The 17,875-nt window shown below is 35.4% G+C and overlaps 1 protein-coding gene across 1 annotated transcript in view; it reads right to left on the reverse strand.

The window, feature by feature from the left end:
• The window catches only part of map2 (microtubule-associated protein 2), an 84,821-nt gene extending 67,582 nt beyond the window's left edge, over positions 1-17,239 (reverse strand). Inside the window, exon 1 of the mRNA XM_028021906.1 lies at positions 17,151-17,239. The gene's annotated coding sequence lies outside the window, so the exon portion shown is untranslated. The remainder of the gene's footprint in view (positions 1-17,150) is intronic.
• Positions 17,240-17,875: the final 636 nt, after the last annotated feature.

Here is a 17,875-nt window from a genome sequence, read left to right on the forward strand (position 1 = left end):
CTACACCAACATAAAGTAAGACAAGAAGAGATATGTGAAAATGTACACAAGCACAATGAAAAGGGTCTTCAAACATAAATGCTAATAAATGTTTTCCACCGTGTCATTTTCCTACCAGAATTTTAGTGTTCTTGTCAATACAACTTGGAAAATATTGACTCCTAAAATACTAAAGCACTTGAATTTGGTCCAGTGTTTAGAATATCTTGCAGAAATTAGAATATAGGTAGTGCTGATCACATTTTTTGGTGGTCCTCATTTGTGAAACGCCTTAAGATACAGCAATACAAGATTGCTGTAGCATAATCTAACAGTATTTTTATTTTATATTTTAATCCAACCTTTATGTTTATTGCCTTTATTCAATGGGGTAAAAAAAAAAATCCTATTAAACATAAAATAAATTAAATTAAATGGAAAAACAGCTGCCACACTAATTGTTATCTTAAACAAAGTTTTTAATTGCTTCTTTAGGGTATAAATTTTGAATTGACAAAGAGGCCCATTTTCTTAGCCACATGTCAGTGATTTATATTTATCGATGAGCCTAGTTGTAAGGGGGTGCTTATCTAAAGCTCACTATTAGACAACTGCAACAAGAAGTGGCATCTTGGGTCACAAAGTCTCCATAACCATTTGACCCCATCTACACTTTAACCAGTTGGTCAAGGGGAATGTCAGAAAAAAACAATTGTCACAAAAATAAACTTGAGGAGCTTGCTTTAGTATTTTAGGAGACATACATTGACTATGAGTTTTTTAAAACAAACACAAGTGGGCTAGGTGTGAAAAAATGAAGAATATGTTGACAAGCAACTTATTTCCTCTTTTAAGGTTATGCACTGCACTTTTTTCTGTTCCAAATGCTGTAAAAACACGGTTAAAATGCATGGCATTATAAACTTAAAAATGAAATACTTAGAGATTAAATCAAATCTGGTGTGAGAGATGGGTCATTAGTGCATCTTTCAATGATCTAAACATGGCACAAAAACAGTTCACCAAATACAAAATGAGCCTTCTTTCATTTACATCTACATCCTTTTGAAAAATTACTGAAAAGCTATATGGTGAGCTGAACAGAACAGAGCGAAAGAGAGGACCAGGGGTTTGGTCATCTGACAAAATTGTGCAATATCTATTAACAGAAAAAGTTGTCAGGTGATGTTTGTCCACCAAACATCTTTTAGAAAATTTTCAGTTCAAGAATATTCTACTGCGATAATAAATACATTTATTTTTGGATCTCTTTTTACACATTTTTACCACAGCTGCCAATAAATGTAGCTATACTGTAGATTTCTCTTCAAGGCTAGTTGGCCCCCTCAGATAGGGTGTGAAATCTGATTGTGTTTAAGTGCCAGTATCACACGGCCAACTTTCAGGGGAGCAGTGAAATAGTGAGCCACACCAGGCAGCTCAGCTTCTGCTAGGGCTGAATTATGAAAGAGCCCAAAGGAGAAAGAGCATAGGGTAGATTTTTCTACAGCCTGAACATTATTAAATTTAAAAAATAATTCAGAACAATAAAAAATACATTCCTTTACATCTTTTGAAAAGTCATTTTGATAATTTAGTAAGGTCATTTTTTTTTTTTATTTCCAGAAAACATATCCAGGGTTAAACGTTTAGAGGAATATATTTTAAGAAAGATATTTTTTTTAATTAAGGAAGAACTGCTGAAGTTCAAGTATTTATATTTTTCTTATACCTGGAATTGCTCATCTAATTTAATGTTTGGACAAATAATTGCAAAAGAGTCAGTGTGGTCTTGAGTTTATGAATGACTTAGGGAAGAGGTCTCATTCTGGGGGAACTATCAAGTTCTCAATGAGTTAAAAATACTGATCATAACATGTTTTCTTTTTCTAAGAATTAATTTTCCATCTCTAACAGGTTCATATTTAAAGTAGAACTGATGAATCAGTAAAAATTACAATTATTGTGGTCAAATGTGTTGGCTCTGGCCGAATCCCATCTCCTAGTGTTACCATAACATTACGCCTACCACTACATTCTGGCACTTCATACAAGTCAAAAAAGAGGTTAATCCACTGCAGAGTGAAATGTATTCATGTTCATTAATAATCTTATAAAACAAATTCCTTCAAATACAGTTACAAGCCACTGTGTTAGGTAATTGGATTTAGCTGCCTTTTGCTTTCAGAACTACCTTAATTCTTTGTGCCTTATATTTAACAACATAACAAAAATGTTGCTCAGACTTTGGTCCATATCTACATGATAACATCACAAAGTTTCAGCAAAAGTATTGATTATACTTTTATGATGCAAGTTTACCATTATGACATTGCAAATGACAGATCTGATGATTGTGGAGGCCATTTTTAGTAAAGGAAGCTATCCTGCTGGAAGGGATAGATACTCTGTGGTCATAACCGGATCAACAAGGTAAACAATCCCAAGGAGAGGTTTGGTATTTAAACAATAATTGATCGTTATTAAGGCATCTAAAATGTGCCAAGAAAATTTTACCCACATCATTATATGACTGCTGCCACAAGGCAGGTTGGATAGATACTTTTATGTTGCTTATGACAAACTGAAGTCAAGAATTCAAAAGTTTCTCCAAGCAGTTATTGTCCAATTTCTGCGAGCATGTGCAAATTGTAGTATCCATTTTCAGCTCTTAAGAAGGGCACCTGGTGTGGTAATCAGCCAACGTAGCACATCGGCATCAGGGGTTAAGCTATTGCGAGTCTTTCAGTAATCTCGCACCAGTTGGAAATTCTACTCTGACATCAAAAATGCATGTTCTTTCACATAAATCCACTCACTGGATAGTCGCGTTTTGTTTAGACCACTGAAAACCTGAAAAATGTTATATAATAACTTCCAGAAGATTAGGAGATTTTGGAATATATAAAATGGCTCAATTGGTACCAACAATCATGCCATGTTTAAATGCCATGTCACTTAAATCCCATTTCTGTTCTTTTTGATGTTCAGTTTGAACTTCAGCAGGTCACCTTCACCATGTTGCCATGTGATTCACTTTTTGAATAGGTGAATAAATCCAAAAACACTGAACCCAGACTGGCTGGGCTCCACTGTAATGCAATTGCTGGTAAATGCCTGAAGTTTGTGACATCACTTGTCAATTAGCATATCTATTATGTGATTCAGTCTGATGGTTTGTCTATAAATAAATAAATAAATAAATAAATATATATATATATATATATATATATAAATACACTAAATGGGTAGAGGTTTGACGTAAGGAAAAGGGGATTAAATATGTTTTTGATTTTAGTGAAGCAAACCACAGTCCAACAACACAGGTGATTGCGGCGAGACAGAGTGATTGGTGAGGGGGGATGGTAATTTACTCTTTAACTGCCTTTAATCTTTAATTGGCTGAATCGAATGAAACCACACTGAGCTGCTGAATACCTTTATACAATGTGGAAACATTTCAGCATTGCTGGTAAATGGACCACTTCTCAATTCTCCACTTGCAATTTAAGAATATTCATAATTTCATCAAAATTGAAACTCACAGTCTCCTAACTCACTCCTACTGTTGTCCAAAACATTGAAGGTTAAGGCAACAATGTATTCACCAATAAATCCCCTTCTTGTATCGTTTCAGTTTAGAGCTTCATTCGTTATGCCAGTGCAGATTGTCCTCGGTTTATACAGGCGTAAAAAAGGTGTCGCTGTCTCTCAGAGTTGAAAATAAAATCATACACCATGTCTAATATAAACATAACTGATACAATACAAGGCCATACCTTTTGGGGGTTTCATGGGTCTGTGTGGAACAGTGTGTATGTGCGTTCATGTGTTTGTGAGTGGGTGCTCATGGGAGTGTGGAAGGTTGCTGTGGGTGGTAATGAGCAGTCGCTCCGTTTCCACAGCAACATTCTAACTCTGACAGTTTCCATGGCAACTGATAACAGCATTAGCTGATTCAGCCTAAGTAAAGGTTCATGTCAGAGGGAGGGCAATAGATTTTTTTTTTTCTTTTTCTTTTTCAAGAACGGCTGTTAAAGGTAAACAGTGACAGAAGGGTGGGTTGTGGGGTGTTGGGACTCCTAGGAGGCAAAACATAATAATCTAAACATCTGAAGCAAGTCGACAAAATATTCAGACACTATCACATTTTCTGCTGACAACTTCCATATTTCCATGTAGTCTGAGTTCATTGAAAAAACAAAGACAAACCACAAAGAAGCATGAGGTCTTTAGAGATAAATGAGGAGTTGACAGATGTAATGATTATCTAGCAGTTATGTTAAAATGCTTTGTCTAGCACAACTATAAATTAAAATAGCAAACATTTAATTTATATGTCTGATTAAATGCAAAAAGTAAACGGTCTAATTTCCTGAGAAGCTATATTTCAGGGTTTTATTAAATATAAGCCATAACAACAAAAAAAACTGAAATACATGCTAGAAATGTATCACTTTGTGTTAACTAAATACTCATGAGTTTCATTTTTTAAATCAATTGTCTAGAGAAATCACCTTTAAGATATTCTGTCTTGCTAAAATGCACTTGTAAAAATTAAATTGGCAACAAAGTCTCTTTCAGGAGGTAAAATTGAAGAAATGACCAATGCAACCCAATGTCTAAAATCCAACAAATTCTCAAATAATGCGATTAAAAAAAAACTAAACAATGTCTCTGAAGTTTAACAGTATCCATTCAGCAATGTTGCATCTTGACCAAGATCATTTCTGTACCTAACCAGTAAAAATACTTCACCTACTATATATTTTAGCATAAAAGTTTGACTTTGGCTTTTAAGTCAGATATTATGGCCATATTTGCCACATTTAACATTGAAAAAATAAGAAGCAAAATCAGCTTTTTGGACATGGGTGGTTTTCCTCTCCTTTTTCCCAACAAAGAGAAAAAGGGGAAAAAATAAAGAGAATAGGGGCAAGGAAAAAAACAGAACATTAAGGCTCTGAATGCAGAAATGCAGTAAACAGCAGGGATGAACAAAATTGGAAATTCAAGCAAGTGTGATATTATCATTGAGCATGGCAATGATAATATCAGTCATTACCATGCTTTCCACAATCTTAAATGACCTCACAGCACTATCTCATGTATCTAGTGTGAGCAGCTACTGCAGTGAGACTCCGTTAAAGAAATTGAATGCATAACAGTCATGAAAAGCATTCATTCATAAAATTAAGAAAACACACTGAACAATAAATATTGCATTTCAAAAACGTTGCTATATTAGCACTCATTAGTATTAAGACAAGGTACTTTAGCCATATTGTACAAACAAATCAGTTTTGTTTTTACATTATTTGGTTAGCAATGTATGAACATCACACAAACCATATCACAAGGTAAATGAGACGACAGGAAATTCAACATTTTGAATCTTTATAGATTTTAAATTATGTGTTTAGCTTCTAGTAAGACACTGAATGTCGGAATTTGGGAATAAACAGCAGAAATTTTAAAAAAATAGTGTTTATATGTGAATCAATTCCAAAAGGATATCATAATATACATAATGCTATCCACACTACTGGCATCCCTGGTAAAGACGTCAGTTTGTCAGAGCTTGTCAGGCATCATGCGTTTAACACCATAATGCCTTCTGAAGGTGTTACACAAAGACAAATCCCCCAGTGGGGCTCAATAATTATTGATATGTCCATGGATTACAGCCTCTGGTTATCATGGAAAAAAAAACCAAAATATGCATCACGATAAATTTATCCAACACATAGTAATTAGGTAAACAAAGCAGAATGAAAGATTTTTCTATACTCTTAGCAGCAAAAGTGTGCCATTTATAAAATACTTTTATTCCAACAGTATTCCACTCTACAGTGCTCTTTTACTGTAATATGCAAATCATAGAAAAGGCACATCTACTGGATACAACATGGACTGGAGGCCATAAAAAAGCAGAGTTTGTTCTCTGCGTGTGTTAGAATGGTGGGTGGTAAGACTTAATGGCTTCCACTGGGAGCAGCAGCAAGACTCAGTACAATGTTAGCAACTAATCTAAACCTCATGGTGTTAGGCTCATTACAGAATTAGAAGGGACGAGTCAGAGTGGGCTGGAAGTTGACAAGTCTGGCCTCAAATTGTGGCATTTGGTCTAAATACTTAGAGGAGCTGTCTGGATTAATCTGGTATCACAGCTAAGCAGGTTTTTGTTGAAAACAGCAAAAGAAAACATTGTTAAATTGATTGTTAATCTTTGGGATTAGTTAAAATATATATGAAAATACTTTTTTTCCTTCTCTCTATCTTTCTGGGATAAGACATCCATTCATGTTTCTTTGTGTATACCAGTAAAGTAATCCCATCCTTTCTTTTCCTCTTGTAATCCTGTAATTTCCTGCAGAAAGGGAATTCCCCTCTCACACTTAATCACATAAAACTACCTACTAATCCTAATATAGTAACTATTCTATTTTTATCTTTTCTTTGTTCATATTTTTCAGTCTGCTTTTACTACTTTCTATTGAGAACAAATCTGTTTGAATGCATACTCTAATTATATTTAGATATTAAAATTCAGAAACCTCAATAAGTGAAAAGTAGTTACCTCTTCAAACATTTTATTTGAAAAAAAAAATCTATAGAGAAAATATAAATGAGGAACTGAAATCGTAGAGGGACATAATACTAAATGAATTATCACTGCAATATAAAAGTACTACATTTTAAAATTACTGTAATTACCGGGACTGAGACTGAGCTTTTTTTTCCTCCAAAAAAGGATGAATTGCTTTGCTATTCATCCTACTGAACTATTTGAAATATGAGGGAAAATATGGCGGCCTTTGTCGGGAAAGTGAAAATGAACCCTTACTGGGTCTTTTGGGAAGATAATGATTTAAACATATGTCCAAATCAATACAGAAACGGTTGAACATAAACAAAGCCAGCCTTCTACCATTACCATATCAATCCTTAGACTTAAAAAAGTAGAAAAAATCTGAGGTGTGAGTCAAGAGAAGAGATTATAAGAGAACGCCCAGGAGTCTGGATTATTTAGATCACAAGCGTCAAACTCCAGTCCTCAAGGGCTGGCATCTTGCAACGTCTATATGCATCTCTGCGTCAGCACAACTGAATAATTAGATCGTTAGCAGGACTTGGGAGACATTGACTTCATGAGGAGGTAATTCAGTCATTGGATTGAGGTGTGTTGCAGGACACTAGTCCTTGAGGGTTGAGTTTGATGCCTCTGAGTTCGATTAGCTGTGCAAAAAGGAATGGTCAGGGACTAAATGCTGTTTTATTGGTAAACTAGAGCTGTACAAAGTACTGACAGCAAGATGTGCCAACAGGGATTTTACAAATATATATTTTTTTACCATTTTCTTTTTTCTCCCAGCTATGTAAATCTACTCAAATTAGAGGGTGGATTTTTTTGTGAGGCTATAAAGGTTTTTTTTATTATTTTCATATCTTCAGCCATAGCTCAGTTGAATCTATTATAGGTTTGTAGGATATCAACATCAGTATTAAATTCCTTTAATATCCCAGAGTTTCTTTGACACACAAAAAAATATATAATTGTGTGCAGACCGATGGTAGAAAGATGGAGTGAACCAATTTAAACACATTTACAGGGTAGTAATATTGTCAGAATACTGAAGAATGGCCATGTGCACATTGGAACAATGGTTAAAACACCCAGTTGTGTAATCATAATTGGTGTGAAAAGCACACCAGTGACCTTCTCTTGTGGTCTTTATGGTCCTCTAGTTGGCTGTTGAGCATTTTGCTTGATGCAGTTTACCAATAGAGGATTGATCATAAAAATTTGTATTTATTTTAAATGGAAAACAACATCTGCTTCTCTTTCAAATTGTGGCTTAATTACTATATGTAGACAGCAGTTATGTAGCTTTAGAAAAGGGAGTGGAGGGAAGAATTCTGCTGATTCCTCCTTTCAAAAACCCCTCAAAGCTTTTGTTTGACACAATTGTTTCTTCTCAAGCTCATCTCATTTCTGCATTATCAAAGTCTGAATGCAACAACTTTCTGGCGTCCTTCAATTTTGAAATGTTGAATCTTACAGCTAATTCTTAACCTTCACCAATTCTCTCTTTATCTGTCTCATCATGTTCTAAATTATGTTAGTCCTTCACACTAGATCTTAACGACATCAGCATCATTTTAAAAAACAGAGTACCTTCTTCCAAGTCCAGTTGATATCCACTCAACCTCTTTCTTTCTGAAAGTTACAAAGAAACAAAGTATCGTTTTTAAATCCTCCTACAACTCCCATTCTCTGAAGCTATTCTTTAGAAATCCATCTCAAGTGCCTCTCAGCCAAATAATCATAGCTTATTATGATTATAAGCTATGATAATCATAATATCATAGCTTCATGATATAAAGCTATGACTGGAGTTTGACGCTTGTGATCTTATTTTTAGTACACATGGACCAATCATTAATAAACTTCATAATATCATTTATTAGGTATCACTTAGAGCTGCTAAATTACTTGAACACTTAATGTAAATTACAAATTGTTAATAATAGTAACTCCCTTAAACTGAGATGACTGATCACAAAAGACTAGATTTTTTAACTCAGCTGTCAAGCCAAATTCTGTAGATCTAGGATTATAAATCCCAATAAATATCTCAAAATAATTTGAAACTGTTTTTATCATTTGAGAAATATTTTCAATCTAAGAACTCAACTCAAAAACTTGACAGGGTTATTTCTGCTCCCATTTGCCCTGGTCTAAACTATTATGCACTTTTCACATGTATCAACAACAAAAAAGAAAAAAAACCTTTGATTGCCTTCAGTTGGACCAAAACTCAACAGCAAGACTTTTAACTGGAACAAACAGAGGAGCTCTCCTGCAACGCCTAGCTCTGTCTTACATTACTGAAGTCTTAAATCCACATACTACAACTTTCAAATACTCAAAAATAAGTCTACTTGCAATCCAAAGGACTAGGTATAAACTTCGACGTGATCACACTTTCCAGGATATTGCACCTTGACTGTGGAACAAGCTTTGTTTGTTTTTACTTTGTACCAAGAGATTTGACTCATTTAAAAAATAAGCTGATGATAATTCTTATTCAAGCCTGCTTTTCTTTTAGATCTTTTAAAATAATAATTTGTTTTTAATCAATATCGGAATAAAAGTCTGTGTAAAAGCCTGTTGAAATTTGAGCAACAGCAAACACATAAAAAAAAATAAAAGACGGGAATTTTCAGATACTTCAGTTGCCTGTCAGGTTATGTGTACGTGTTTATATTTTTATGTAAATGTGCTAATTTGTGTGAATGTGTGCTTTCACTTTGTGTGCAGGATTTCCTCAACCGTTTGTGACATAACTGGAAAAGGAGCGACTTGCCTCCCTGAAGATGACAGTCAAGCAGATAAAATGCAACACTTGAAAACATTTCAAGAATTATTCATGTTCTCCTCTGATGTCTAACTTGCAAGCTTTTCCATCTGGAATTCCCACAGATCCTCAAGAAGCTCAAAACTGCAGATCACACAAGTCGCAAAGTGCCTGGCGACAATAGCGACAATATGGTGGGAATCTGGGAAAGCTGGGGAAAAAAAGACATAAACAAAAATGAAGAATGGATAACAGCTGAGACAATATGGCGTGATACATGTAATATACTTTTTTTTTACTATGTCTGTGATGAACAAATTGATCTAGCTTTATTATTATTATTATTATAACATCACACCAGCAAGAGTCAAACTGGCTTAGGAAAGAAGTTCTCGAACTTATTTGAAGATCTATTAATTTGTTAAGTGCCTAGTTTTTCCAAGTAGCTCCATATTGACAGACATTCTTAAATTGCTTCAAATCAAAACTTGGACTTTTTCAGTTTCTTGGGGTATGGTATAAGAACAAACAAATCACTTCTGTTTGTTTGCATTTAGGATGCATTTAGTTGCACTACGTTTCACGTCTACTCAAAATTTGAATGGACAGGTTTTCTTTTTAAAATATATAAGTTCTATTCTTACTTTAATATAATGTCTAAGAAAATTGACATTTCATATTAATTTGGGATGTAGTTTTAATCAACTTGTTATTGTAATTAAATGGATTTCTGACTCACCCTAATTGAAAAAGTCTTGGGTGTCTTCTGTTTATTTTTCACCTATCAAACAGTCTTTTTGTTAAACAGGCATTATTCAGGATGTGTTAATGCAAATGGACAAAAAGCCCTTAATGTCCTGTTCAGTTAAGTGCTCTATGCTTTGTTTACTCTGCTGGACGAAAAAAAAAAAAGATTTTATTGCAGTGCAGTGCCTTCATTTAGCAGCTTCTGTGTCTGGTCCACGTTTCAGACCTTGGGGGGCGTCACCATCAACCTCTGTGCTCCATCAAGAAAAGCCATTAAGAGGAGCAGTAATATTAAAGCCGTTCACTAAACTGATGTGAAATGCAATTAGGCTGACAGAGTGTGTAGCCCGAGCAGTTTATGTAAGCTTGTTAATATTCAGAATCAGCACAAGCAGGATGTCCATCTGCATTCTTTCTCAGACAAACTGACAGATAAATAGATATGTCTGAATATAAACCATCTAATTGCGGCTCCATAAAAGGCAAATATTCAGCGTTAGGAACTGACAGAATTCACACTGTGCAAATGCCCTTTCATTTTATACCTATAAATGAGCCCAATTTTCCAACCAACCTATCCACGCATCATTTTTTGACTTCAGTAAGTGTACCATGGCAACATTTTACCAAGAGACAGGGGTAAAAATTGGTCATTTTGGCTGAGATGAAAGGAAGTCTGGCTGGGGAATATTCACCCCTCTGTACATGACTGATATCTGTTTAGCTAGTAAACACTTGCTAACAAGGATGTAGAAGGTTGTGGGAATTTCTTTGGCTCAAAAGGAATCTGGCTTGCTTTGAACTCATCTCAGGAGTGTTGGGTCTTTGATGGGAAGTGTGAAAGTGTTGCATAACACAGCAGTGAACAGGAGAAATGTTAATTGCATTTTGATATGTATCATCATATCAATTTGAATTTTCTTTTTGCTTAAACCACCTCGAAATAGTTCACTGTGTGTTCGATTTTGAATTGAATATAGATAGCAAACTGTCAAGGAGTATGAACTTAAATTTTGCTTACTTGCTTTCAACATATAGAACATAATTTTGAAATCCTTTTGGTGTATTAAAACTGCCAAAATAAAACTCCTGAGATACATTTGATGTAACTAGTTTGATTACTGTAAACCATTTGCAGCCGTGAGATTTTCCTCCATTTTCAACACTCTGTGGGTTATTGTTAAAGTGGCTGGCCATTTATCTGCATTTCTACACCCACACACTCTTCAACAGCCCTTATAAAATCCAAACTAGCAAAAACAAGTGCCATGAACATGAATTTTACATGTAAAGGTAGCTGTCAACCAATTTGGCAGAGCATCATGGCAGCAAATGACACAAATGACATTAACCAAAATTTCAAAAAATGGTCAAAGAGTGTGGAAAAAGAAATGAAGAAAATATCAAAGAGTGAAAAATGCATTAAAGTATTTGAGTACAGTTCTAAACAAAACTCTTGGCTTATTTTAGGGGACCTGACAACTGATCTCTGATGGCTTAAACCCAGATGTTCCACTGGAATGAAATAAAATAAAGATCAGCAATCCCCTAGCCAGTTAGATATACTACCCTTTGTTCATCTAACAAACCGGTCATTGGAGGACATATGAACAACTGTATGCCACAAGTCATAAAAGAAACGATGGCCCCTATCCGGTCATTTCCCTGATAGGGCTGATAATAACAAAACAAATGAAGTCAACATTTTCCACTGTATGAAAATTTAAAGGTTAACCTAAAAAGATCACAACTAATGCCATCCATTTTCTGTGTTGATCAGGTAGGAGTTATTAGCTTAATTATATGACAGTTCTAAAGAATTAAACATGTAATTTTACTTATACTATAAAAAATAGTTGTTTTAAATCAAATGTACAACATACACCAGTAACCAGCATTCTGCACCAAGCTTCAATAGAAATTTTAATAGTTTTTTACGAACATTTGGGGTGATCTTAGCTGACACGTTGCCTTTCAGATTGTGTTCCAGTTAAATTACCCCTGACATCAAAATGTACAAATCAGTTTATTACATCACAGCCAAATTAGACTGCCTCATCAAAACATCTGCTACATACTAACCATAGTATTCCTGTTTTTACTGGCAAAGGCATTAAATTACTGTGATGAATGTATGAATCCCTGTCCTGCACCCACATCCATCATTTCTCTTTTACCCTTCCTCCTTCCACTTTGTTTTAGGATGTTCTGTCCTTGAACACAAGGTAGATTTACTTTAGGTGCCTAGTGTGAGAGATAATCCTGGATTTTAGCTCTGCAGCTAAGACCATTTTGAGAGACTTGGGTGCAGAGTAGAACTCAAAATTAAAAATATGCCAGTGAGGGAGGGAGGATGATAGAGAAACAATAATTAGCTTTGCTTCACTGGTGAACAAATGAAAAAAAAAGCTGTTCTGGCAAAAATCCAAAGGCTAAAATTTAGTACTGTCTTGAAAGCCAAATAAAATTCAAAGCAACAACATTTAGGTCCAAAATGACAAACTATAAAGAAGACATTGATAGAAGTTATAGGAGCACACTATTCTTCCAAACAGCAGAACATTCAAGAAGAGACGATGGGGTCCAAGAGACAATAACATATTTCATTAGCAGAGACAACAATTTATTTGATGTCTCTTTTTTTTCCCAATTGTACTTAATACAATCAAAAAGCATTAAAAGTAGAAAACAAAACCCTGTCCTTCATGTTAATTGTTAGTAAAGGTTTTGCCCAGTTCCTGTTTCCATAAACATATTCAGATATTTATGGTCTTTTTAAAAGTATCCATACTCTTAAAAGTATTCATCTCTTTTAAAAGAGTGTAGAGTATTTGCATTTTGTCAAGTTACAGCTACATATGTTATTGCATTTTATTGAAGGTTTTATTGGGTAACCCAAAGCAAAGCAGCTCATAGTTATGAAGTGAAAGGAAGATACGTATTTTTCTTTTCTTGTTTACAAATAAAAATAACTGAAAAGTGTGGCATGAATTTTTGTATTCACCTACCTTTACTATAATACCCCTAGATAAAGTCAAATGCAAACAACTGCCTTTAGTTAACGATAAATTAAGTCCATCTGTGTTTATTCTCACCTTTGTGTGAATCAAGATGTTCTGTGAAAGGCCCAGAGATTTGTTAGACAACTTTGGTAAACAAACATCTTGCATCAGAAAAACCACTGAACACTGTTTGTGATTATCGGACACAGTTGACATGTTAAAAATCTGTCCTCTTGTTAGATGCACACAACGTTAAACTTTTTTGGCCTGCAAGCAAAGTTTTATGTGTGACTGAAAACTAGCATTAAATTTATTTATTTATTCAGGTTTATTTGTTAGGGACAGACACACATCGACATAGACAAACTGAACAGAACCGCAGTCTCATGTTTGCATCACAGTGCTTACAGCAATAGCTAATTCGCAGTACTTGTCCCTAGATGGGTTTTTCAATCTAAACACACCATCCCACTGTGAAACATGGAACATGGTGGGGACAGTGTCATTCTGTAGGAAGATATTTCCTCTGGAGAGCGAAAAACAGAAGAATTATTGAAGAAAATCTTTTTTAAGCTGCAAAATACATAAGCCTGAAGCTAAAGGCCACCTTCTTTCAGGAGAACAACTTAAAACACCCAACCAGAGCTACAAAAGAATGGTTTAGATCAAACCATTTCCATTTGTTTAAATAGCCTATCAGTCTGGCGCTAAAAACAGTTGAAGATAAGTGATGAGGCTTGAAAATTTATGTTCACTGTCTCACCATCCCATTTATGATTGGTTCTGCACAGGATTGACTCTGGTGTTGTATAAGTAAACGAAGCTTAATGGCATTTTTTTCTTCCACGTGACTATTATGTGCTACTTTGTGTTGATCTATTGCATTAAAACCCAAAGCAGAACATTTAATTTTATGGTTGTACTAGCATATAATATAAAAAACTGAAGGATTATGAATGCGTTTGCAAGGCATTGAATCTTTTTTAATATTTTGAAACGAATGTTTTATTTGTCAATAAAGGATCCAACTGTGTTCTCACACTGAAGAAGCCTTAAAATGTAACCTCATTACTTCCATAGCCACACTGACCATTGTGATAACAACTGGAAAAAAACACATTTGAGCCAGAAAGGCAGCGGTAGTAAATGACTAGCAGGTAGGTGGCAGACATGTTAGTTGTGTGACAAAATGTGTTGGTGCTGCTGCAACTGAAAGCCTGTCTTTATTATACAGAGATTTGTTTCCCACTTTCTTCTGTCTCACACACAGAGATAACTGCACATGCAGCATTGTGTCAAGATGTGACAAACAAGAGCCGTGTGTGCATGTGAGTGTCTGCGTCTCTCTATGTCTTCCGGCAGATTTTATGTCATTCATATCACTGAGAATTAGGATTAAGTTGCCTTGTTCACACACCAATCTTACGTAAAGCACTACCACTACTTGAGTGTGAACAGGCAGACAGCATGGCTACCACACCAACCTGGCACCTCTCCCTGGACTGCTGACTCCAACAAGTGACTGAGCTAATGACTATGATGATTCAGGGTGATGCAATAACTCGACAGCTTAGGTTCTTACTAGATGATTTTATCAAAGTCTAGAACTGCACTGTAGTTTTTCCTTTTGCACTGTATGGAAAATAACCAAAATGGGCACTGGCCCCTTTAAAGTTGCAGTTAATTATCATCCAGTTTGTTTATAATTTTATGTTTATTGACTAAACACGTGTGAAGTATGATTTCAGTTATTTTACACAATGAGTAAATGTTAAAGAATATACAACTAAAAACTTGGAACATTTTCAGAAGATCTGGACTAACGTTTACAAATCATTTAAGAATTTCAATAAATTATGACTGCTTAATGGAAAACATAAACATCTAGTGATGCTTGACTTGAGACATTTTTACAATACTGAAAGTTAGGAAACAAATAATGGAATGAATATTTTCATTCCAGTAACTTTGGTTTGGGACCTGTAGCAAACTAAAAAACAGCTCATCCAATGTAATTTTGCGATATTGAACTTAGTGTCAATTGGTAAAGCTTCCAATTTTGGAATTTCACCTAAAATATACATATACTTATGCATTCATGCTAGAGAAAATAGCTAAATAGTGTGCAAAGGTTTTAAGGACATCTTTATAGAATCCTGCTTCCCACTGAGAGAAGATGATCCAGGAGGTTGTGCTATAAAGTAGATTATGTTTAGTTATTGGATATTCAGTTATGTGTCTGGCTCACAACTTGAGGGGCAAAAAACAAATGCCTTTGCTTAGTGAGCAGTCTGTATCACAGCAATAACCGTCTTATTTTACCATCAATTTTAGGCACCCCTCTTTTATAGCCCAACTCTGCTCTGAACGTCTCCACTGCAGGGATGAAGATGGACACACTTTTCAGACATAATTAATGAAAAATTCTGAAAACCATGCATGATGTTCTTTGCATTTCACGCCTCTGTGCCATTTTGTGTTGATCCTATATCTGAAATCCTACTAAAACACAAATTCATGGATCAAATGTGACAAGTATGGAAAAATTGCAGGGGTATGACTACCTCGTAATACATTGCAAAAACTGGCACGCACATCTTAAAGATCCAGTTCCCCTCTAGGACTTAGGCAAAAACAAATAGTAAACAAACCCTGACTGGCTTGACACACCGAATTTCACCAAGTTCTTATCTAACTGCATTGCCGAAGAGTATTTTTTATATATAAAACATAAATGCACACTGAATAAAGGAGATATTAATGCAGGTCATATTATGCAGATCACACCCACTTGCTGTGATCATTCATGTTAATGGCATTGTGTAACATGCGAAAAAAAAAAAAATACAAATAAAAAAATCCTAGATAAACTGCTGTCAGCACAAAAAAGGAAAGCAGGTGGAACACTCAACCAGAATCTCCAGACAAATTCCTTCGTGGTGCGCTCGGCAATCTGCAGGACTCTACGAATCCCACCCTCATCTTGAATGCATGAGGCATCTAAATGTATGTGCAGACACTGGAGCAAGTGGACTCCACAAAGGGAAATCGATATCCAACCCCCAGCCCCCAATATGTAAATGAGATGTGACTGAAGCAGGCATGCTCCAAGTGAGAAATCCATCTTGTATGAGCTAACCAAATATCCATTCAGGGGGAGCAATTTGACCTCAGACGGGGTAAATTACAGGCTTTCTTACCTTATTTTGCTACATTAGATTTACAATGGAACACTGTATGAAAAAGGCATATTTTATTTCAGAATGAAGTAGATTATGTTGACAATATTAGGCTATATATTACTGATGTTTAACATGGAATGGGAAATATCAATAGCAGAAATGCAGATTATTGGGATGTGTGATCAATCAGTGGGGCACGCCAATATGACTCAGCACTGGTTTTTACAGCTCTCTCCCTCTCTCGCTTCTCTGTCATTCGAAGAAAAAAAAAATTATAGCCAGCAACTTGTTTTAAGCACTTGTTTTTAACATCCATATTCATTCTATGCTGTATGTTTGTGTAATGTGCTATGTAATCTCTGGAGCCCGATGGTCATTCAGTGCCACCGCAGCCAGCCAAGTTCCTGCAGGCACCGCAGTAGGTGAAGCCTTTCCAAAGCCCAATGCAGACATTTTTTTTTTTATCATTTAATTTCCTCACATAGAAACTGCGTATAATTGGACCAGTAAGACACAGGACAATTAGGTCAATCAGCAGGTCTCTCCCACCTCAGAATCTGGGTTTCTAGATCTGTTGCTCAGCAGTGATTTCACATCAGATTAAAGCCGCAGAATCGTTCCTTTAAAAGCTGAATGGCACCACAGAACCACCACACATACACTCACAAGAACCGAGATCCAGTTCTGTTATGCACGAACAATGCCTCATTTTTTCCCCCACCTCATCAAAGATGTTGAGCTCCTTAAAACATTCACTTATTGTCGGATGGTAAGATTGCCTCAATGTCAATGTCTTGGGCTTTTTAATTTAGTTACAAATTGTGTTTTCTGCTGCATTATAACGCTGGTAGTGTTTAAAAGAAGTATAAAATCTTTACCTGTTCGGCTCGGCGTCTTCCAGTAAAACACCGGTCTGTCGGACACAGAGGCACCGCAGCCTTTCAGTTACCGTAATACCGGAACTAGGCGTGCCGGTTCCTGTTTATACAGGTTACTACGGTGCTCTGGAGGAGCCATTCTTGCTAGAAACTACCATAGTGGTTGTATCAAAATATGTCTGCATTTTTATTTTCGGTAGCATGAGAAAAACAGAGAGTAACTAGTAAAATTTTAATGTAAATTAATGCCAGAAAGACAACAATCACCGCCGGCCGACGCTATGACGGCCGCCGGCGCGTCATAGCGTCGTTGATAGTAGAAAAAAAGGCAACTAAAGTGTAGCTGTTTGTCTTGAGAAATTTAGTGATGATGGTAATGAGCCTTTTTTTTATCATGGTGAAATAATACTTACAAATATAGCAAATCAAACGGCACATGACAATAAATAAATACATTTATTTTTTTATTTTTTAAAATATACCTTAATTGAGCCCTATATAATTTTAAAACATTAAAGTAATGCTTTTAATGCACCGTTAAAAATAATGAAAGCAGACGTTTTATTGACAGTTCTTTCTTTATTGCTTTTTAATATTATCATTTTGACATATGCTCATCCAAAACTATTCTGCCGCACTGTTTTTACTATAAATATGGTGACTTAGAGGCGCAACAAAAATATCTCTTGACTATCTGATGCAAGTCCATGGCAAAAGGTAAGCTA

The sequence above is a fragment of the Xiphophorus couchianus genome, chromosome 7 (genome assembly GCF_001444195.1).
Source record: "Xiphophorus couchianus chromosome 7, X_couchianus-1.0, whole genome shotgun sequence".
In the NCBI taxonomy this organism is placed as follows: domain Eukaryota; kingdom Metazoa; phylum Chordata; class Actinopteri; order Cyprinodontiformes; family Poeciliidae; genus Xiphophorus; species Xiphophorus couchianus.